General features: G+C 43.2%; 1 protein-coding gene and 2 long non-coding RNA genes across 4 annotated transcripts in view; 2 read left to right on the plus strand and 1 right to left on the minus strand.

The window, feature by feature from the left end:
* Positions 1–6,446: 6,446 nt before the first annotated feature.
* Positions 6,447–8,134, plus strand: LOC134077778 (uncharacterized). Its single transcript, XR_009938753.1, has 3 exons — positions 6,447–6,652; positions 7,103–7,269; positions 7,375–8,134. It is a non-coding gene; the product is annotated as an uncharacterized LOC134077778 (long non-coding RNA).
* A 662-nt stretch (positions 8,135–8,796) lies between these two features.
* LOC134077779 (uncharacterized) lies at positions 8,797–10,740 on the minus strand. The gene is made up of 4 exons (XR_009938754.1): positions 10,442–10,740; positions 10,143–10,245; positions 9,287–9,398; positions 8,797–9,121 (listed from the first exon to the last, which is right to left on the minus strand). It is a non-coding gene; the product is annotated as an uncharacterized LOC134077779 (long non-coding RNA).
* Positions 10,741–21,786: 11,046 nt separating this feature from the next.
* klf12b (Kruppel like factor 12b) overlaps positions 21,787–25,000 on the plus strand; it is a 50,264-nt gene continuing 47,050 nt past the window's right edge. For both annotated transcript variants that reach the window (XM_062534214.1, XM_062534215.1), the window contains exon 1: positions 21,787–21,981. The gene's annotated coding sequence lies outside the window, so the exon portion shown is untranslated. The remainder of the gene's footprint in view (positions 21,982–25,000) is intronic.

The raw sequence follows: 25,000 nt of genomic DNA on the forward strand, positions 1-25,000 counted from the left end.
CTCTTATTAATTATTAATCCAGGATTATTGTTTGTAATCGGTCCAGGACAAACACATACTCACTTGCCTCTGATTAAGTATTAATCCAGGATTATTGTTGGTAACCAGTCCAGGACAAACACATACTCACTTTTCTCTTACTAGGCTATATTAATCCAGGATTGTTGTTCGTAACCAGTCCAGGGGGGTATTTCACAAAACCAAGATAGGGGATTTAGACAGGCTTACTGGGTTATCCTGGATGAACATAGCCTTGACTTGGTTTCACAGAAGAGATCACATATAAGTTACCATGGGAATTTATACTTGGAAGCTAGCCTGCTCCCGACCAGGCTAACAGCCAAGCTAAGTTAATTCTAATGGTAATTACATTATCTGATTGGTTCTGCTAGCTGTCATTCAAATCAGACCTCCATGCGATTTTTTCAAAGAGCTGTATTCCATTTATATTGTAGCGATCACACCCGTAGTCAAGATCACTATCGGCCAGGCCGGCCATTTATTGGAATAAACAGCCAGACACAGACAACTTACATAGGGCAACACATGGATAGTCACAGCCGCTCATGTAACACACGATAAGGGTTCACCACACACATTCACAGGGGGATAAACACATGAAGTGCAGCCTGAGACAAGCACGCTGTAGGCCTAATACACAACATGATAACCGTAAATACAGCTACAATAACCGGCATTACACATCATAACACTCGCTAGCATTGCATTATGGGAGACACTCATACAACATGGACATTTACATCCACCGACGCTACATAGCCCCCTTCCGAGCCATTGCCGTCCCCGGCAATGATCAGCTCAGCTCGCCGCTTGCAGCAGCGTCGGTGTCAATCCCAGTCGCGGGTCGTGGTGTCGCTTGGGCTCTCCGTTCCCCGCAGTGCAGCTGCGCCACTTGAACCAACAAATAACCAGTCCCACCGCAGCCGGACCCCCGGACACGCTGGAACCCCTGGACGTTCGGTAGCCCCTTCTGGCTACTGTGACAGCGTGTGGCCGTTGCCACCTGCCCCCAGTGTGCCGAGCTCCAGGCGGTCAGTAGTCCACGTCGAGATCCCTCCTCGCGCTGCCTTTCTCGTAGGCCTAGCTCTTGTTGGCTGTCTCTATGCACAACGATGCCCCACTGTGGCGGGGAATGATGACCCCGACCCGGATCCCAGCATACTTGACACACACACACCGAAAAACATTGCGCAAAATTTTCAACTGGAACGTGCGCACATACAATCTCGAACAGTCCACAAAAATGGTAGCTCTCACGGCTCCACAAATCAACGCTATCCTCTTAGCCACCGGCTGGAGCCCCACATGCCCCCGAACTCTTCACCGGCAGCTGACGCTCTGGAGGTTCTTCCGTAGCTGGCAGAAGGAATCCAGCCGCTGCATACGTCTTGGAGGCCCCGCAAGCATTCGCGCTCTCCGGGGGTGATGTCTTCAAGCGACGGCAGCATCGACATCAGCGTCGAGCCGGAAACTTCTCGCTGGCCGCAGGCTTCTCCGCCACTGTTGTCCTCTCTCGTCGGCGGGGTAGCATACACGCTGCTGGACATCCGTGCTGGACTCTTACCGGGGAGGTCAATCTTCCATCGCCCGCTGTAGACCATTCAGCAAGCCCGCTAGTCCTTAAAAGAACTTCTGGAATATTCGTTGAATTTCGCCGTCAAGTTGATTCGGTCCTTCGGTCCATCTTCATTCCTCACCTGGATGCATAGATGTTTTCGCCCCAGGTGGGGCTCATCCCACTTCTGACACCAATGTAGCGATCACACCCGTAGTCAAGATCACTATCGGCCAGGCCGGCCATTTATTGGAATAAACAGCCAGACACAGACAACTTACATAGGGCAACACATGGATAGTCACAGCCGCTCATGTAACACACAATAAGGGTTCACCACACACATTCACAGGGGGATAAACACATGAAGTGCAGCCTGAGACAAGCACGCTGTAGGCCTAATACACAACATGATAACCGTAAATACAGCTACAATAACCGGCATTACACATCATAACACTCGCTAGCATTGCATTATGGGAGACACTCATACAACATGGACATTTACATCCACCGACGCTACAATATATTATTTGCTACTTGCATTTACTCGCAAAACACAGCAGAATGTCTGCCTAATACCATATGGATGTTATTTAAATTATGGTGGCCTTATAATTAATAACATAGCCTACTCGTTGTTTGCTTATTTTTTGACGGACGTTTGATGAATAGCCTAGTAGTTTATTGGAAGTGGAGGGGACATTTTTCGAAGGTGTTTTCAACTAATTCGGCCTTTAAGACAAATTAAGATAATATAGGACATACTTTGTGCATCTTTGCGGTGGCAAAGAGCTTTCTTAATGACGTTGCGTGCTGAGACTAGGAAGCTCTCACACGTGGGTGCATACGTAAATTTGCATTCAGTTGATCTGCCACACCTACTCCCGCTATGTAACAGAAATACTCATGATTCCCATCCAAAAAAGTACAACTTCACCTCGTTGTTAGTCTATATCAAAAGCGGTTGTTCACTTTGTGTGCAAGACGCTATTTTTCGCGTCTTTTTTATTCCCACCGTGAGTTATTTGGGGGAGAAACGAGAACGCGCACACATACCGAATAACTTAGACCTGTCTTGACCTAGCCGCCTCAACTCATCTGCGCTCAGCATTAGTGAAACGTATTTAGCATGTTTACTTTGACCAGGCTTGGTCAACCGCGTGTGTCGTCACTTATCTTGGATCTACTTACTCTGGTTTTGTGAAATAGGCCCCTGGATTGGTCTTTGTGCAACCAATTAAGCCGGTATGCTCTTGTTTTGGATTCAGTGATCGCAGCTCAGTAACTTATCCCGGATATCTTAATTCTGCTTTTGTGCAACGGGCCCCAGGATTATTGTTTGTAATAGGTCCAGGACAAACACACATTCACTTGCCTGCCTCTGATTAAGTATTAATCCAGGATTGTTGTTAGTAATCGGTCCAGGACAAACACACACTCACTTGCCTCTTATTAAGTATTAATCCAGGATTATTGTTCGTAACCAGTCCAGGACACATACTCACCTTTCTCTTACTAGGCTATATTAATCCAGGATTATTGTTTGTAATCGGTCCAGGACAAACACACACTCACTTGCCTCTTATTAAGTATTAATCCAGGATTATTGTTCGTAACCAGTCCAGGACAAACACACTTTTCTCTTACTAGGCTATATTAATCCAGGATTATTGTTTGTAATCGTTCCAGGACAAACACACAGTCACTTGCCTCTTATTAAGTATTAATTCAGGATTGTTGTTAGTAATCGGTCTAGGACAAACACACGTTCACTTGCCTCTTATTAAAGGAATAGTTCGGAATTTTGGACATAGGACCTAATTTCCAACTTAGTCGGGGTGATATGGGTCGGTGAAGACCATTTTCAGTGAATTTCTGCCCTTCCTTGAGTTGCAGCGTTCATCTCGTACTAACCTGGGGGGTATTTCACAAAACCAAGATAGGGGATTTAGACAGGCTTACTGGGTTATCCTGGATGAACATAGCCTTGACTTGGTTTCACAGAAGAGATCACATATAAGTTACCATGGGAATTTATACTTGGAAGCTAGCCTGCTCCCGACCAGGCTAACAGCCAAGCTAAGTTAATTCTAATGGTAATTGGTTGATCTGATTGGTTCAGCTAGATGTCATTCAAATCAGACCTCCATGCGATTTTTTCAAAGAGCTGTATTCCATTTATATATTATTTGCTACTTGCATTTACTCGCAAAACACAGCAGAATGTCTGCCTAATACCATATGGATGTTATTTAAATTATGGTGGCCTTATAATTAATAACATACTCGTTGTTTGCTTATTTTTTGACGGACGTTTGATGAATAGCCTAGTAGTTTATTGGAAGTGGAGGGGACATTTTTCAAAGGTGTTTTCAACTAATTCGACACATTAAGATATATATAGTCATACTGTGTGCATCTTTGCGGTGGCAAAGCGCTTTCTTAATGACGTTGCGTGCCGAGACAAGGAAGCTCTCACACGTGGGTGCATACGTACATTTGCATTCACTTGGTCTGCCACACCTACTCCCGCTATGTAACAGAAATAATCATGATTCCCATCCAAAAAAGTACAAGTTTACCTCGTTGTTAGTCTATATCAAAAGCGGTTGTTCACTTTGTGTGCAAGATGCTATTTTTCGCGTCTTTTTTATTCCAACCGTGAGTTATTTGGGGGAGAAACGAGAACGCGCACACATACCGAATAACTTACACCTGGCTTGACCTAGCCGCCTCAACTCATCTGCGCTCAGCATTAGTGAAACGTGTTTTGCATGTTTACTTTGACCAGGCTTGGTCAACCGCGTGTGTCGTCACTTATCTTGGATCTACTTACTCTGGTTTTGTGAAATAGGCCCCTGGTGCCGAGATAACACAAGTCAACGGTAACATCCAGCCTGCCACTGAAAACACTCCACAGAACACCCGAAACAAATAATTTATAACGTCAGACTATCGATGCACATGCCTGTGTTGATAGAACCATGTTAGAAATAAAACTAACCTTGCATTGCATTGCAATAGCCTACTTTGTTCCCTGTATTGCAGTGGTGGATTGATATTGAGAAACTAGTCCCTCAAAATGTAATAAATCATTGAGTTGCAAGGTCAATTTTATTTCTAAAATTATTCTATCAACACGGACATGTATATCGATAGTCGGACGTTTTAATTGACTTGTCTCGGGTGTGCTGTGGAGTGAGTAAGACTGTTGTTGATGTCAGACTGATGTTACCGTTGAAATGCAGTAGCTCAGAACCAGCATTAGCAAAGTGAAACGCTGCAACTGAAGGAAGGGGTTAAACGCGATAAAAACGGTCTCCACCGACCTATATCACCTCGGTAAAGTTGGAAATGAGGTCCTATGTCCAAAATTCCGAACTATTCCTTTAAGTATCAATCCAGGATTGTTGTTAGTTATCGGTCCAGGACAAAAGCATTCACTTACCTTTTGTTAGGCTACATATTAATCCAGGACTATTGTTCGTCATTAGTCCAGGATTTTCACAGCCAGCATTTACAATCACCTTGATCTTTGAATTAGTAAAATCAGGCTGTTTAAGGAGTGTTTATTAACTGTTAAGGTGAAATGAAGATGTAAAGTGAAAATTACTTAATTATTAGGCTAATTATAATTAAACTCTAACTTAAATACTGACTGCAATGTTATAATGTGTTCTTTACATTCAGGAATGGAAGACCTTATCAAAAAGGCTGTCCTTAATGAAGCAAAACAGAAATGTGGATCGAAGAAGGCAAAACTCAATGTTTTTGTTATTCAAAGACAGGAGGATTTGAAAAGTTTTGTCACGAGAAAGCTGCAAAGCCTTGATGGACAATAAAGCACGTTTAATTGTACCTCCAAGAAGGACCAGGAGAAGGTTTATTTTAAGTATAACTGTCTGCGATCTGGCTAACCAAGGGCTAAAAGCTACAGGTCTGTGGGCTGTAGGGCCTATGTTTCATTTAAAATCAATAATGATGGGCAAGGCCATACAGTTATAGTCCAGCGTGTGTTTGACCAACACAACAACCACGTTACCACTGATCCAAATGATGGACACTCAAATTGTATGCACCTAGAACTCAAGACGAGGATCGAACAACTCCTTGCCCTTGGAGCAAAGCCAGACATCATTCTGTCTGAGAGTCACAAGTGGGCACAGACTCAAGGACACAGTGACATTAGTGATAGGACATTCTTTGCCACACCACGAGACATTGACAACATCAGAACATCAGTCAAACCTGGTGCAGTACGGCAAGCAGATAGTGTTTGTGGACACCACCCACTGTGTCAACCAGTATGACTTCCCCTTGCTTACACTCCTTGTAAGAGATGGTCATGGACGAGCAATGAACAACAGACCACCTTAGAGCAGGTTCTTGAGCAACTGAGGATACAGTTCCAGCACCCTCCCAGGTGAGCTGTAACTAATTGCAATCCTAAATTCAGGGAATCCAGCGCTCTCCCTTGATGTGCAAGATGTAGGAATGATAAGTGTTGTGTCTACATACAATGTTGTGCAAAAGTATAATTATAATGATGAACAGGCAGTCTCTGTAGGAAATGTATATAATGGTTAATATTTCCTATAAACATGGATGTATAGTTATTTTTTGTGCCATAAAGAACACATGGCACTGCAAAAGGTTTGGGCACTTAAAACCTTAGTTTTGGACCTTTGAGAGTTTATCTTTAAAGAACTGCCAAATATTACAAAACTAGAAATCTGTTGGTAGGAAGTAAGGAGAAGTTATATGTTCTTTTTCTTTTTTAGAGCATTCGTGGTTGACAAAGACTATGCTGAAATTAATGCTTTATCAAGCATTTTCCCTGAATCTTATATCCTTTTGTGCTGGTATCACGTCTTGCAGGTAGATGCATAGGTTTATTATACAGCTTTAATATTTACATTTTGCACTCTAAGATTTAATGTGAGTCTTACATTGTTCTTTCACTAATCCACAGGCTGTTCAAAGATGGTTATCCAAAACAGAGTTTGGAGTGCATGGACCTTCCAACTTGAACATTGAATTTCTTTCTTTTGCAAACTGAAGACCTGTAAAACTGTAAGTATTTCAAATCTGTTATGATACTGATTTAGGCTATTGTCTGCACAAATTACCTAGTCTGCAAAGTCTTTGTGCACCTTTCCATGTCTGCAGACGGTGGAGGTTTTAGGTGAGCATTATGCCAGTAAGAGAAACTGACTAATGCAAACTGTGTAAATTTGTCTAAAGTGTTCAATAGATTGCAACAAGTAAAATTGGTCCATCTTTACATTACATTTTTTCAGTTGCTATAAAGCATTTGTCCAAACAAGTGCCACATTTTCAAAACAATTATTACAATGTTCAAATATGAATAGTTTCGTTCTACCCTTTTTTAAATGAGCCGGTATAAGACACTCTAGCAGTGCTCCTGGGTCACTTTCAGACGCACAAAAGTGCATACGCTATTATTGAACCTCAAAGAACAACTTCTGATGGTCAAAAAATGTGTTCTATGATACTTTTAAGGAGGCAGAATTTGAGACCACAGCCAAGAAGTTCAACAAAATGTTCAGACAACACCCAGCTGAGTGGCAGTACTTCACAAGACACTGGGAAGAGATTGGTCACATGTGGTCCGATTACGGACGTTGCTTTGAGCATTTGAACACTGATACGAACAATGTCATTGAACGGTAAGCTACAAACTATTTAATTGCTCACTCTTGCTTATTTTATTACTTGCACATATCTGTTAATATTTTAGTTTTCACGCATTAATAATTATTTGTGTTTTACAGGCTCAAATACCAGTTTCTTGGAGGCGTTAGGAATCTGCGTATACTGTAGATGACCTAATACATGTCCTCCTTGAAAAAGCAGAAGATTACTTCAGCATAATGAGGGAGTTACAGTATGCTGGGCGTGTGAAGAACAAATTCAGCCACCCCCCTCTTTGCAGACAGAAGCAACAACTGAATGTGTAAACGACAGTTTGGCACCGATTTCTTCACACAGTGCAGTGTCATTGCCAACCTTAGCAAGTGGTACCCATGTGTAACTACTGTTGAGAAATTAGTGTTGCAAAAATCATCAGTAGCTGGACAGAAACTCCTGATCCAATAAAGGAAATGATTGATGGGTTACATTTTCATGTTTTAGAGGCACACCGGGGCAAAGAAAGCAAGGACCCCTACCCCGCCATTATCAATGATAACGGCAAGAAAATCATGCCATTATATCCATCTAGAAAACGCAAGGTAGACACCAGGTCGATCTGCAAAGCCACAACACACCAACAGAGCCCAAAAAACCCTGATTACCCCGTGAGAAAGCGATCCAGAGGCTCAGTGAAGACTAAAAAAACAAGGACTACTAGAATGAGCATATTCTAATCAAACACTTGGACTGTACCAATTTTTGAAGTTTTGTTGTATATATGTTTATTTCTTTGACAAGCAAACGTTACCCAAGAACAGGGTAAAAGAAGCTAAGCTATCATTAGATTTTAATGATAAAATCTAAAGCAAGTTGTTTACCTTTTCAATTAAAAACTCAATGACAAAGCTCAAGGCTTGTGCCCCAAATGTGTGTGTTTCTAAACTAAATGATGAGTTAAAGAGGAACTATGCAGGACTGGCGATTTCATCTCTGGTTTCGGTTTCGTTGTTCGTTTTCGCTCGTTTTATGCTTGCATTTTCTCTGCAGAGCTTCCCCGACAGCTTTAGCGTGTATATTTATACATGTATAGGCTATATTTAAATATATAAATTGCAAGCGTGGTTCTTCGTCTCAGACTTCCAGATGTAAACAAAGAGCGATCGTCTCCTGCAGAAAGTGGCATAGGGTCTCTTTAACATCATATGTAGAGTTGGCATTTTCCTTCATCTTGTGGAGGGTCTGTCTATAGAGAAAACAGTTAAATATATATATATATATATATATATATATATATATATATATATTAAAAAGAATTTTAGGAAAATGGCATGCCACTCAAGATGGCACAAAAAATCTGTACTGACACAGCAAATATGAGACGAATATTTAGACATTAATATTTTGGCATTATTAACTTTCCTGGCGGAGTAGAACAATTCTAGAAAATACAATGACATCAAAATACTTACTTTGTAGATAATAGTTAATAAAAATAATGATGATGAAATTAACTTTCACTTCAGATATCAGGATTGGATGATAATCATTCCAGCATGGGACACACAAAAGAAGAAAAAAAAAGGAAGTGAAGCAGAAGAGCCCCATAAGAATTTTTATCAGCACCTTCCTACTAACACCATACCATTTTGTTTACCGTTCTTTAACACTGTAATACCTGATACACACTAGGGTGTGGATTTGATAAACGGAATATTTTGACCACACTCCATTCCGAAAACTCTACATTTAAGTCCATATATGTTTCATATGCCTTTTGAAACAGATATGGATTTAGGAATAACATTTTAACAAATTATCACATGGTATACTTTACCTTGTTTGCAGTGCTCACTGGGTTCAGGCAGTTACTGCATGTCTGTGTTCTGTCTACAATTGAAATGTACAAATTACAAAGAATAATGCTCAATGCAATGGAAACTCAATTGAAAATGTAAATATCTGCTTATTTGCAGAATGATTAGTTTTAAATTACCAGCATTACTAGGTTAAGAAACTGTATGCTTCAACTATGCATAGTTGTATGTTGCATACCTGTTGCATTAAAGAGATCCTTGCACATCTGTTGTCTTAATTGCATAATGGGTCCAAAATCCAAAACACGGCTCTGCTGAAGAGCATCCCCTGTCAATATGGCCTGGGCATACTGAAGAATAACAAATTGTCAGACTTCTCTTAATAAGAGGTTGCAGTTTCAACCTTAAGCTTGATGAATGTTCAGGTAGATGAAAAAACTTGTAATAAGCTTGTAGCTTTGAAGGTGTAAAAAATGACGGTAACACTAGGTATACTTTTACAGTGTATCTACCCAATTAAGTACAGTGGTATAACCGGTGTAACAATATGTTCTAGCATGTACTGGTGTTCTACTCATGTATTTTTGTGTACATACCATACATACCGTTGATACACTGTAATATGAAGTACCGGTGTTTTTATAATACTTTGCTAAAGTGCTGAATTCTTCAAGGAAGGGTGGTTGGAGCGAGGCCCAAAGCACGCTAATGCTGGAACGAATGAATCAATGCACAGGACACGTTGATGTTGGGCAACTTTGCGGGTGGCAAGCTCAGGGGAAGTAGCATCACTTTGGAAAAAAACCCTGCTTAGTTCCAGTCTAGTCAATGTCTTCAGTTTGCAGTGCCTAGTAACTTAGTAACACACAGATTATAGTGAAGATGTTCTGGTATTAAAAAAAAAAAAAAAAAAAAACGTAATATTACACTGTAACAACATTATGTAGGTACACAAAAATACAAAATGTACCGGTAAGTACAACACTAGAACATGCTATATAACATTGTTACACCGATTATTCCACTGTACCTAGGTAGATACACTGTAACAGTGTAGCAACAATACAATGGAGGGTAAAGGCAATAATGAATACCATAACAACATGAACGCCACATGACTTCCCATCTATCTGCAGGGGATGCTTTATGGATACCGGTGTCCAGGGGCCATGACATCCCCATCCTTCAGCAAATGAACTGAATAGAATAGAAACAAAATTAGTAAAGTACTACTCATTATTAGACAGTGGGTCAAACAGGGGTCAGCAAACATCGCCCCCCAAACAATGAGATGTGATCCCCACTTCCTTTATCCCATGGACTGTATTGCAATTAGAGCTGGAAATCTTTGCCCGAACCCGACTGGGCCCAACAGATTCAGGCTTAATTTTACCTGGGCCCGGGTCTGACTCGGGCTTGAGCCATGCCTTTCGGGGTAAATGAGCGGTCAGGTGATGCATTTCCACCAGCACGATAGATGGATGGATGCTGATGAGGTGAAGCAGAAGATAGAGTGTGGCGTTTATCATACATTTTGGTTGAGCCAGCCACGAACACAAGTTCTTTTAAGTGTTAACATTTTTTAATTCAATTAAATTTTATTTGTTTAGCGGATTTTACAAAAGGCATGTCTCAGAGCGCTTAACAACAAAGAGCACCAATGAGCAATAGGGGCAAGGAAAAACTCCAACATCATTTTTTGTTTTAACTTGTTATGGTAAAAGTGTTTAGGTGTTAAAAATGAATGAGTAATGTTAAAATATATACCCCTGACACAAAATGAGGAGTTGTGTGTCTGTGCATATTTGAATAATTCCGGGCTGTAAGCGGGTTTGGGCTTTAAAAAGCTGTCAAAATGTACTTGTTGGGTTCAGGACGAATTTTGTCGGGCTTGGGCCGTGTCAGGCCTAACTTTTAAGGCCCGTTTCCAGCTGTAATTGCAATGGAACTAGACTGCTATGAAAACAATGGATTTTAAATGTATCACTGCAACACGTAGTGCAACCCCAACATTTCACCGTAAACGTTACAGTTCACATTCAGCAAAGCTGAATGCAAAAAATGGGCTTCATTGACAGGTGGGGAGTGGGGTTGTTTGGTGCACTCTAACCCTGTTTGGTCCTCACAGAGCAGTAGTACAGTGATAATCGGGTAGCCATATTTTGTACCTCCAGTTTTGAACTATGGTCGCCACCCTCTCTTTAGATTCCCCAAGGGAGTTCATATATATATATATATAACTCTTCTCCCAGTAATATCTGCATACAAAAGAAAACGTATTAGTTGGGCATGAATTGTATGGATCAATAAATTACTAATATACAGTTGTTAAGACCCTGCTGGTCAGTATTGGGTGTGCCCTCTGGTCTAATGCCTGTGTGGGCTCTGCCCCTTGAATCTGTTTCCCTGATTTGCAGAGCAAGGACCCCATTGGTGTTTGAAGTAATGGGTGGTGCTATATAACAAGGATGAATGGATGCGTTCTCTCTGGTCTTGGCTCTGCTCTCTGCCCTTCGCTTGGGCCTGCTCTCTGCGCTCGATGGCTGCTCCTCTGGGGAGAGCCGCAACCCGTTGCCAGCTTGCACCTAGACGTCGCCTTTTTACACTCTTTGTTTGATCACCCCTAGACACTTTGCATTACACTTTTCTTTATCATATACTGACCTTACCCTTTTTAATGTTTCAATAAATATAATATTTAAAACCTTTAGCTACAGTGTGGTCCCCATCCTTAATGTCACGGCTACCTTGAGCCCGGTGGTTGTGACACAGTATATTACATAGTTACTTACAAAAAGGTTCCAGTGGTTACCATTCTCAAGAAAGGCCTCAACCATCACCTTTTCCTTAAAAATGTTTGTCTAGCAGAGGACAGAATGAATATAAAAGGTTCTTAAATTAACTATATCTGACCCTCTATGAAATTAAAAATATGAATATGAGAATGCATAAAAACAAACCTTCCTAAAGTAAGCATTCCTGGCTCGAGAGGAGCTTTCCAGGATCTTCACCAGTGTTTGAGAGACCAAATGGAGAGTTCTGTGTAAACAAAAACATAGTATTATAGAAATGACCTGGAGCATTTAAAACTACCAAAGGCAATGTAACATTAACTTGATGATACTGACAATAAAGTGCACCCAATACCTTACACATCAGATAAAAAAGGACATAAATTGCCTGTTGAACAAGCATATGGGTTAACTAAATGTTCAGCCCTCATCCTGCCATGATAAACAGGTATCACACAAATTGGAAGTTTGATATAGCATCTAGCAACCAATGAAGAATGTAGTCTGTATTACATAAAACATAATTTTGTTTTAACTTTCACTATCAAAACAAAAACACTATGTAGGTTTGAATTCAGATTGGCACAAGTAAGACACCAGTATTCAAAATAAAATTAGTTGGAACCTCATCAGATATCTCACAATCCTCAAAGACAGATTTTAGAGTTGACGCATATATGGATATGTTTGTGGATATTATTAGAAAAGCGCACTGCATAACAGGTTGTGAAATTTGCATAATAGAATGTTTCTCCCGGTCACACTCACCTGCCATCTTTAACACAGGGCAAAATTGGACTAAATCAAATTGTATTTGTCTTAACAAAAACAATGCTAAATTTCAGGAAAAATAAGTCATACTACTTAACAAGAGGAGTAAACAACTTAAAAAAATACATTAAAATGTTTGTCCTGAAACAATTACCAACAATAATCCTGGATTAATATTTAGTAAGAGGCAAGTGAGTGTGTTTGTCCTGGAACGATTACAAACAATAATCCTGGATTAATATAGCCTAGTAAGAGAAAAGTGAGTATGTGTTTGTCCTGGACTGGTTACCAACAATAATCCTGGATTAATACTTAATAAGAGGCAAGTGAGTATGTGTTTGTCCTGGACCGATTACAAACAATAATCCTGGATTAATACTTAATAAGAGGCAAGTGAGTGTGTGTTTGTCCTGGACCGATTACTAACAACAATCCTGGATTAATACTTAGAGGCAGGCAAGTGAATGTGTGTTTGTCCTGGACCGATTACAAACAATAATCCTGGATTAATATAGCCTAGTAAGAGAAAGGTGAGTATGTGTCCTGGACTGGTTACGAACAATAATCCTGGATTAATACTTAATAAGAGGCAAGTGAGTGTGTGTTTGTCCTGGACCGATTACTAACAACAATCCTGGATTAATACTTAATCAGAGGCAGACAAGTGAATGTGTGTTTGTCCTGGACCTATTACAAACAATAATCCTGGATTAATATAGCAAGAGAAAAGTGAGTAGCCTATGTGTTTGTCCTGGACTGGTTACGAACAATAATCCTGGATTAATACTTAATAAGAGGCAAGTGAGTGTGTGTTTGTCCTGGACCGATTACTAACAACAATCCTGGATTAATACTTAATCAGAGTCAGGCAAGTGAATGTGTGTTTGTCCTGGACTGGTTACGAACAATAATCCTGGATCCATAACGCTTTCCGTTTTAACCGGTTTGAAATCTTTGCTGACATATTGTCAATTTTATGCACAAATCATTACAGATAAAATAAAGAACGTAGGCTTTGCTGCACTGACCTAACGTCTTTGTGTTATTCTTGAACATACTGTAACGGGAAAGAGCCCCATACTCTTAGCCGTTTCATGCTAGCTAACAGTAACGTCCGTGTAGCCTACTGACTGATCATATCGAACAACACACAATTTGCTTACTATATAAAAATGTATATACTAAAAGAGATTAAAATAGAGAAATTCGGTGGAGATGGCACATAGGATATACATTATTTCGAGAAATAGTCTTACCTGTTTCTTTGAAAATGTCATTACACGGCAACAGTCAGGAACACTGCAGTAGCACCTCTCCGTTTTGCTAGTTCTGGTTCTTCTGAGCATTTCTGAGCGGGCTTTCCGTTTGAAATTGTCACGTCGCACTCTAAATGACATCATCAGTCAAACATGACCGCTGATTGGTTGGAAATGACATTGACCCTGGACAAACAACTTGCACATTGATCCTGGACTCTTAATTACTTGGTGATATCAGATCGTGCGCGTATTCACATACAGAACAGATTTGTTCTGCGGAAAGCTTTTCACATGACAGTTATGTATATTTGTCGAACAAATAACGGAATGAATATGTTTCCGTGTTGAGCTCCATGGCTTTAGCTTTCTGTGCTGCGTAGGAGCAGGCAGGCAGCCTTGTTTCATGTATGTTTAACACGTACATTTTCACATACAATTATGAAATCTCTCAAAACGAGACCATATGTCCGTACGTCACTGCAGGAAACTCGAGTGAAGGCCTTTTCCCAGATTTGGACTTGCCTCAAAAAATTCCTACAGTAGAGAAAAACCTTTTTGTTTAATCGTCCTTTAAAAATAGACATTGTTTGGTTGTGATGTAATCCAAATTGTTCTTTGCGCAAGAACATTTCTTCCCCGGTGCAGCTGGCCTAGCGTACCTCTCTCTAAGTGGAAACAATTTACTTTGGCCCCAAATCAACTCCCCCTCCTGATTGAGATTCATTCGCCACAGTAAGTCAAGCACAAAATGAGTAGTGCCGAATTATTTTTAATGCTCATTGTCACTTAGAAAGGATGGACTTAGTCGTCAGCCCACAGAACAAGGTAACATACACGATTTTTCAAATTCCTCTTTTACTTCCTCTTTTACGAACTCCTTTGCCTCGTTTGACTTATTTAAACTAAGCACTTAAAATGATTTACAACACCTCAGTGTAATCTGGTTTGGCTCAAGTAGTTTGTATCTGCTCAGTTTTTGCTGCTGTTTGACAATGATGTTAGCTCTCTCTGATGAGGCCTCAACCAAAAGAGTTTGAAACAAGATGAGTGAGTTTAAAATCAGATACGATTCAACTGATGCTTCATAATTCACAAAAGATTTACCCAGCACAGTGACATTTTGACCTCTTCCCAGCTATGCGGTGAAATACACAGTGTGTGAAATCTGAAAAAAGAGATGTGTGTTGGCCTCTGGATCTGTACATTGATTTCAAGACAAGGTGAGAATGAGAACTATTGAGAATGAGAACTATTACCCATTCAGTTTATATTGTTCATGTGCGATTCTCTTCCTCTGTCTGTCCAAACACCTGTAGATTATGTTAGCAGGCTACATTAAATATTCATATCTGAAATTAGAGGCCAGGACTACTTCTATACAACTATATGTATATATTTATACACCACATCTAAACATCTATAGAACTGTTAGATTTTCTTTTTTTAGACTGAGACCTCGGACATATAGACTCGCATATCTGTTATTTGGATTTACTAAAAGACATCCAGCAAGGGGTTGAAAACCTAACAGCTATTTAACCGCATAATTAGCTATGAAAGACTAGGTCATTTTTAGCCATTTGCAATTTTGTGCTTCTCTCTTTCTCTCTGTTTGTGTAGCTACAAGCTATACCCATAAATTAATTTCCATAATCCCTCTCTTTTCATTTACCGTTCTAGTTTAGACGTTTTCTCTTTTTTAAATCGTTCTGTGATTGTGCGCTTCTCTGTCTGTTTAAATACACTCATTTTACTTCCTCTGTCTCACTGTTGCTCTGCAACACATCCGTCTCTATGATTATTTCAACTGGTGCCAGCGAACGACTGTGACCCCTTTAATTTGGCCTGTGATGAGGGCCCCTCCGATTCTCCACAGTCCCTTTTAAAGCAGGAAAAGTAGCGAGTGAAAGCAATGTTGTTGCCATGGCTACCTGCTGGCAGCCTCCTCGGCGTACCGAAGCCCCCACAATGAACAGCACTGCCTGTTCTCAACCAGAGCCTGGGTGGAGGAGGGTGGGGTGGGGTAGGGTGGGGGGTGGGGGTGGAGCTGCCTGGATACAAGGAGAGGTCTCTCTCTCTTTTTCTCTCTCTCTCACTCTCTCTCTCTTCACTCTGTCTCTGTCTCACTCGCTTTCTGTCTCCCTGACAAAACCAGCGCTGTTGGCTGGGAAAAGACTAACAATAGGCATTTCAGCCACTCACGTTTTTTTGCTTTCTGAGCCTGTGTGTGTACCTATGTGTCCTGCTTGACAGCCAGGAAGAGGGAGAGACAGAGAGAGGGAGAGAGGGAGAGGGAGGGAGAAAGCGAGAGGGGGGAAAGAGAGAGAGAAAAAAAATCCCTGGATGTTAACATGTTGAGTGATGATGAGTGGTCCATTTCATTATTACTCACTGTAACACCTTGTTGAATGACCCCGGCACTACATCGGAGTGCAAGATCTGACCAGCTTCACCTTCAGAGACCGCAGCTACATTCACATTTACAGAAGAACCCACGCACAGGTGACAGACAACGTTTGTGTGAACGACCAAAAAAAAACCATGGGGCTTGAATGTCAGTGGCCCCACCCTGCCGTACTGGAGGCTGGTAGCCTGGCCAGAGGAAGATGATCCCGGTAACGGATCCGTGTGGACCCGTCGGTGATACCGGGGCCTCTTAGCGCCAGGCCACACTCAACTCCCTTGTTACTTTCATGACTGTCCTTTCCCATGCCGGAGCGTGGGGGATAGAGGTGTCACTTAGTCCGTTAATCCACACCCTCTCGTTTTCACCGGTGTCACAATATCCGCCGCATCGGGCACAGGGGCTGGAAAACACAGGCCTTGGCCCAGTAACCATGTGTTTAGGTGTCTGATGATGTGCCTGTGTGCTTTTTTATGTGGGATGTTAGGTTTTATGTGCAACATTTGTGAATGCATGATGACTAAGACTACTCTGTGAAAATAGTGTTTGCATGTGCACTTGTCATTGTGCCCTACTTGTATAATTTTTATATTGTGGTCAAAGCACATGTTTAATATAATTTAATCATCGTTGTCCCTGGAAGACAAAAGTGTAAAAAAAGTGGCATCAGAATTCAAACAGAAGAGCCTTACTGCCTGAGGGCATAACACCATCTATTTTGTGATTGCCTTTACCAGTAGCATATAGCCTACTGCAGGCAGCAAATCATTTTTCTGTGCGTATCCCAGATATGTGGGGTATTTGTGTTAGATTTCAGAATGAAAGTGTGTGTCTGTGAGTGAGAGTGTGTGTGTGTCCACGATTGAGTCCTGGCTACACTCTCCACGGTGACGGTTGCTATTGGAGCTGCTAGTGATGTAAGAGCCACCGCCCCCTCCCCCGCCACTGCCTACACTCCCCTTCATGGACACACACACACACACACACACACACACACACACACAATTACATACATACTCACACTCACACTCAGTAACACACACTTACATACACACACACACACACACACACACACACACACACACACACACACACGTACACGTACACATGTGCACACACACACACACACACACACACACACACACACACGCACACACACACACACACACACACACACACACACACACACACACACACACACACACACACAGACAGAAGCACACACACTTAGTAACACACACACACACAGACACACACACAGACACACACACACACACGCACACATACACACACACACACACACACACACACACACACACACATACACACACACACACACACACACACACTCACTCACTTTCGGTTACACACACACAAACACACACTCCACATCCCTACCCTCTCTCACCCCCACCTCCGCAGTGACAGGCTGACCTTGGCCCCCAGCGGAGAGTGGAGAGGCCGAGTGCTGGGCTGGGGTCCACACAGCCAGCTCTCTCCCTCTCTCTCCCCCTGCGAGGCCAGGGCTCGGTGCAGGTGGACGGAGGCCTGCACAAACACAGCCTCTGGAACAGCGCAGGCCCCCTGAGCAAGCAGATGTCACCTCTCGCTCTCTTTTTCTCTCTCCCTCTTTCTCTCTCTCTCTCCCGCTTTCTCTTTTGACCTCGCTCTGTCTCTCTCTCTCTCTCCCTCCCTCTCTCTCTTGCAGTGCTTCTCTCGGACTCTTTCTCTCACTATCATACTGGCTCTCTCTTTCTCCTTCACAATTTTGTTCCTTTTGTCTGTGCAATTCTTTCTTTCTTTCTTTCTTTCTTTCTTTCTTTTCTCTCTCTCACAGGGGCCCCGCCGCCAGTGCTCCACAACATTCGGTTGACACATGCAGAGATGACGCAAGTGACTCTCACAATGCAATAATGACCGAGTCGAGGAATAATGGCCGAGTCGAGTTGAACGTGTATGAACAGCCAGTGGTAGTTTACATTATGTCACAGTTGCGTTGCTGTAATAATTAAGCTTTAATTACCAGGACAAAAGAGTGCACTGAACATTTGGCTGTTAGTGGTGTTTCGCAATACTGAGTTTTTACTGGAAACCTTCAGATTCAGTAGGCTAACTTTCTTTCTCTGCTCAAAAACTCATGAAATAACAAACAGAGGCCCACGCTGAGTGATGGATCTTAATGAACCACTCAAGGGAAGGCACAAATGACGTTCTCAGCAATTGATTTCTACCACTGTATCGGTTTTTGGCACATTTCTAGTACTACAAAAGGGAGAGATGAAAATATGGTCACGCTAATTCAATATTTGTCGTCTATCAACAGTAATTTACAAATGAGCCCTCATATGTCAAAAAAAGATGTTTTCATTTAAATGCCAACTTTTCTGTTTTGTATGACTTTTCCAAACAAATTGTTGCTGTTTTTTCCAGTGACCCTACGGGCAGGCATGCACTCCAGTAAAAACACACTCACACATTGATAATGGCTCATAAAAAAAGAAGCTTTGACACACCAATTATTACCAGCGCTAATACCTGCCATTACGCTCTCCGTAGATATTTACCAGACGCATCTCACGTTAATTGAAAGCTCGCAGAATTGATTCATGGTGATTTGCGAGTGTCGGCCTTAATGTACTGTATAGTGGTGGTGAGCTCTGGCTCGGCAAAAAGCCCGGCAGGGGACCTGTTTCATTGCCTAGCGAGTCTCGTGCAGGAAAGCTAACGCGGCTAATCCTCTATGTAGGTATTGCATAGAGTAGAAGGGTTTTTTTTACTCTCACCACGACTCTGTTTGATTGACGGCCCAGATCTGCCCAACCGTGTTATTCCCTTTTCAAAGCGTAGCTGTCTACTGTTGGACTTCATGTGTATTTATTTTTTTTTTTTTTTAAGTTTGACTTTGGGATTTCTCCCTCCCTTCTTCGTCTACTTTCATTAAATATTGTATTAGGCTGAATTTTCCACTGAATAAATATCACCGGAAAAAAAATTGGTTGGTGTTGGCTAGTAAGGTTATCATGCTAGTTTGCATCAAGGCAAGACCAGATAAAGCAAGTGTATTTAAATTGCACAATTCATACACATTGCAATTAAAAATGTGCAAATTAGCATATAAATAAAATATAAGCATCTTTATTTTGATATGTAGGAAAGCTTTCCTTTCCTTTCAGAAAACATGCAGTAAGTGAGGAAGTAAGGTAAGTAAAAAAGTACAACTCACATGAAATGTTCACACCTTCCCACATAGGCTACTACTGTTGTTCAGATAGACCTAGGAAAATCATTCAAAGAAACACTTACCATAGTCCATGCAATGCTATACCAGTTTTGTAATGTGTGCACTTGCAATGTGTTGAAAAGAATGCTATACAGAGACAGTCTGGGGTTTATAACAGCACAATAACACATTTAGAGAGGCTTGAAGCAACTGGCTACAAATCTGTCACTAAAACTAAAAGCTCTGTTCATTAGAATCCAACCTGTAGATCGTTGCCCAAACAAGCAGGTACTGTTTCAGTATGATGATGATGATGATCAGGTTATTGTGGAGGTGCAAATGTTTACCCCCTCATCTGTCTATCTCTCAGGTTGTCTTTCTTCCACACACTCTGTCTCTCTCTCTGTCTCTGTCTCTCTCTCTCTCTCACTCTCTCTCTCTCTTTCAGTCTTTTTGCCTCTTCTACCGACCGAGCGTAGGAAATGTGTCAGAGTTGCCTCAGGAGGGGCCTTCGACGCTGTGGTCTTTCATAAGCTCTGCTGGGGAGCCAGGAAGAGGCCGAGCTCCTTGGCACCAGTCCATGTGCGCTCCCCACCTCCTCCCCTCCCCTCCCTTCCCCTCCTCTCCCCTCCCCTCCCCTCCCCTCTTCTCTTCTCCTCTCTCTTCTCCCCTCCCCTCCTCCCTCTCCACCCTTCGCCTCCCTCTTTCCCTACCCGCCCCCTCCACCCCCCCATAAGCCTGATTCCAGCTCTGCCTCCCTAGCTCTATACAAGACATGCCAAGACTCTTTGTGAGCCAGACTGAGAGAGAGAGAGAGAGAGAAAGAAAGAGAAATAGAGAGAGAGAGTGAGAAAGAGAAAGAGAGAGAGAGAGAGAGAGAGAGAGAGCAGTTCCAACAGCAGCACTAGTGCTTTTGGAGATGTCATTATTTTGCTGAAATTGCTCGCCTTGTTCTCAACGGCGGCTGCAGCTGTAGCCTGCACTGTAGACCATTTTTTCCCTGAGCACATTTTCAGAGGGGGGATAATCGCCCTGAAGAAGGTCCTCAGCGCGTACACGACACGGCTGGCTCATTGTGCTCCCAGGAGTGACGCCCGGTTCACCCCCTCTCTCACCACACCGCCGTAGAATGGCGTGGCTGTAATCCATGACGCGCAGGCGTCAGTTGAGAGCGATACCACACACACACATACTGTACACACACACACACACACACACACACACACACACTCACATTTTGATATCATATTCAAAGGTACTACTTCTGTTTTCTTTTTTCTTCAAGAAACCATGAATCACTACTACCCAACGGGTCATCTAAGATCGCCAGTGCACAGTCTTCACCTTGTGTACAGCACTTACCAAGCCATCACTTGTAGCCGACACTCATAGGCTTCTACTCTCTCACTCACAGTGTCTACACACACCAGGAATATAGTCCATGCCTTATCTTTATAACATGCCAATAATCGTATTAAATGACATTGAAGGATGTTGTATGTGTCTGCAGGATGTGTGATTAGCTGGAGGTGGGCAGGTAGGTCTAAAGCTATAATGTTGTTTTCAGTGTGGCTGAGCAGTAGATGGTGCCTCTCATGGAGACAAAGCCCCCCCCCCCCCCCCCAACTCTTGATAGAGCAAGGTCTATCAGGAATGCAAATTAGCCCTGCTTCCCATACATTAATTAGGATTCTCTGGGGACTTTGGTGGATGCTGTCATCATTCGTTTCCTCTCTTACATGGTTCTGTGGCGCATGTATGATATGGTGTCTCTTCCATGTGAATTAGATCTTGCGATATTTTTTTTTTAAACTTATCAGATACATTAAATATTTCAAATGTGATAATTAATTTATCATGTTCACTGAATTCAACATTTATGTGGGTGTCATATAAACAGAATGAGACACTTTGTTTAGATACTGCTAGAGCTAGATGCACTGTAGGCTGCATGATTTCCCACTCTGGCTTGTGGTTTCACTCACTCTCTCCCTTTCTCTCTCACCCTCTTTCCCCCTCTTGTTCCCTCTACCCCTTTAAACCGGGAGGTACCGCTCACACACTGTGTACCCTAGGCGCAGCTCGGAGAGCTTTAAGCAGACATGTCGGAAACCTCCCGCAAGGGGCCCCGTGTAATTCGATGCATGCTGTTAAAGCTTAGAGTATATTGTCTTCTCTTGCTTATGAAGCCTCCACCCACCGGCCCACCCTACATTTAGTGGATCATGTGACTGTGGTAAGTCATTTGCAAGTACAACAGTTCTCTGTGAGCCCTCATTCATTTCCTGCGAACTGCGAGGAGCAGCTGAGCGGCATAGAGGGAGGGAGTCAGAGAGCGCGAGAGAGAGAGAGAGGGAGCGAAAACGAGCGCGCGCAGGAGAGTGAGAGAGAGAGAGAGAGCGAGCGAGAGAGAGAGCACGAGAGAGAGAGAGACAGAGCGGACTGTATAAGGAAAACAGTTTCTACCGCTCTGCAGCTTCTGACAAGGTCTGTATGGTTTGCTCTGCCGTGTTTCCTGTTTTGTTTGTGTGTTTTGTGAGTGTTTGTTGGCGTGTCTCCTCCAATTGTGCATCTCGTTCAGCTGTCATTGTAGTGTCAAACCAGATGACAAGTCATACGGTGGTCCTCACGGCTGCGCGTCAGTGAGATAAGGTGGTCTTAGAAATCGTGACAGTTGTTTTCCGTGTCTCCGCGTTAGTTCTTAACACCGAAACAGCGATAACGGACTTTTGTTGTAGCCTACGCTTCTGAACTGGGGATTTTTATAAACGCTCTTTATGTAGCTAACATCACATAAACCATTAGTAAGAAACGATGTGATTTATAATGCAACGGCTTTTTTGTACCGCATGTTTCATCAACTTGTCTCTGTTGGCCGGCTTGAGTCCTGACATTTTTCTCCATTAAATATTGACAGTCTGTCAGTGAGGTGCGCTTTGAGCTGAAAGAGTGAAAGAGGGCAGGCGTGCAAGGAGCTACTGTTCATCCCGCAGTGTCACTGAAAAAAAGTTTTATCATTGGCATATGAGTCTGGTTGTGTCTTTGAGCGAGTTTACGCGAACGCGTATTCAGTGTCTTTGCGCCTCTGCTTGTAATATGCTCCGTCGTACCGGAAGAGCGGTTTATTAGACCGCTGTCTGAGCTGCGCGCAACGGGTTAAATATTTGGAGGCTCCGGTGGCTCGGGAAGGACACCAGGGGGTGGGAGGCGTGGGGGTGGAGGTGGGGGCGGGTGTTGCATGGGTGGTGTCTTGGGTGTCATCTGCGCCGCTCGCACTTCCAGTGGAATAGTCATTGGTATTGATGGGTGGCTGTCACTCGCAGCTCAGCGCAGCGCTCTTGCGAACGGCTGGGGGGCTGGACCATGGCTGTTATTTTCAATTAAAGTGGACCTAGACGCTGACAGCAAAGGCATTTGTATGTAGGGAGTAAGGGGAGTGTAGACGTCTCTGTGTGTGTGTGTGTGTGTGTGTGTGTGTGTGTGTGTGTGTGTGTGTGTGTTGGTGTATATGAGACTCGGGGTGGGGGGTGGAGGTTGCAAAGTGTGTGGAAGAGACTACAGTATATGGCCTTCTACAGTATACTGTAGGGGTGTATGTCCATGTCTCTCTCTGCATGTGTGTGTGTGTGTGTGTGTACTATGAGTGTGTGGAGGGGTGGGTGAGTGTGTGTGACATGGAAAGTGTGTCCTGACCTCGGCGACTCTACCCTGTGCCAAGGCAAGGCCCCTAGCCTTTAACTGTGTGACAGCCAGGGTCTGAGCCGACCCCCTGCAGCTCAAGGGTATTCAGTCCAGGGAGATTAGGTCCTGTTTAACTTTCACTCTGAATGTGTTTAAGACTGAACAGACCCCCTCTCCCTCAGCAGCCCTTTTTTTGGGGAGGGGGGGTGTGGGGTGTGTGTGAGGGGGGTGTGTGTGTGTGTGTGGGGGGGGGGGGGGTGAGGGTGAGGGGGCGGTCAAAAAAATAATACACGCTGAGGAATGTCTTGGCATGTGGATCTTGGTATTAAATGCACCAGGGCTTTTACATGCTCCGACTGTATGTACCACATATGGCCTATGCTACTCACTTAGGTTTAAGGAATTCTTGTTTTATTACATATTATAGGAAAAACGGGGTCCTAAAGTGCCATATGTTAGACAGCTCTGGCGAAAACCATTGCAATCGTATGAATTTAGTGCTGTGATTAAATGTAATGGTGTATTGATCCTTAGGAAAGAAAGAAATGGAAAAAAAAAGACGGGGGAGAACACTTCCTTCCCCCTGCTGCTCCGCTGCTTTGCCCTGCTTGCCACCCGAGCTTTATTTGGGGGGTTGGGGGGGGGGGGGGGGGGGGGTGTAGGCAGTGGGGGATTTTGTTCTAGGCTTCCAGATAGCAATCAAGCAGGTAGAGGGCTCAATGCGGGCAGCCAATCACACGAGGCAGGGCTATCGCCTCATCGGGAGGCTTCAGTGGAGGCCATTAAAGAGCGCCTGCTGGCCTCTCCCCTCTGCCTCTCCCTCGCCGTTATGAAAGCCCTGTTCCTATGGCCACCTGTGGAAGAGCCAATGGTGTGAGAGTTGGGTGTGAGGGCATGGACGTTTTCAAGGTTAACGCTGAGTGCACACACACACACACACACACACACACACACACAGGTAGTGGCCAGCCACACAGGTGGGCCAGGGCCGCTTTTCAATAATTGATGGGGGCTGTCTGAGAGGTGGACTGGGCCTGGCTGGGTCGAACAGGGCTGGGAGCAGCTGGCCATGTCCCTGAAAAGCATGTGTGTGAATGTGTGTGTGTGTGTGTGTGTGTGTGTGAGAGAGAGAGAGAGAGAGAGAGAGAGAGAAAGAGAGACAGAGAGACAGAGACAGGGACAGAGTGTGTGTGTGTGTGTGTGTTTATTTTCCCGGGACTTGAGCATGCTGTGGGGCAGGGCCAAAGGCAAGGGGCATTGTGGGAGAGTGGGGAGCGGCCCCATCTGTGTTGGGCATGGCCTCTGGCCACCCACGGGCCCTCGGCGCCACTGGGCTCTGCTGCTGCTGTCAAATCCACAGCCTTGCGTCGGGCCACAGGAGTTGTCCATTGGTGACACACACACACACACACACACACACACACACACACACGCACACACACACACACGACTTGTGTGTGATAAGTCTGAGTGTATGGGTTGGTCAGTCATAAAGCATGAGCTTACAAAAAGAAGCACATTCAGCAGTCATCATGGGTCTGCAGTTGAATGGACATACCTGTTCGTGTTATTTTTCAGCAGAGGCAGTGATAGGAAGCAAAATCTATTCATGACTGACAGACAAAAATCTGCAGCTATCCCAAGAGCTTTGTCCACGTTGCTCATTAATTACAGATCATATTGTTAGGCTTAGTCACATCATTTTCCCTTGAAACGTTTTTTTTTTTTCCATAAAAAAAAAAAGTAATTTAAAAGCCTTCGACTAAAGCAGCGACAGTGTAGTAAGTGCACAATAAAAGGATGTTAGGTAGCCACTGTGCGAGTG

Source organism: Sardina pilchardus, chromosome 4 (genome assembly GCF_963854185.1).
Source record: "Sardina pilchardus chromosome 4, fSarPil1.1, whole genome shotgun sequence".
Taxonomy (NCBI): domain Eukaryota; kingdom Metazoa; phylum Chordata; class Actinopteri; order Clupeiformes; family Clupeidae; genus Sardina; species Sardina pilchardus.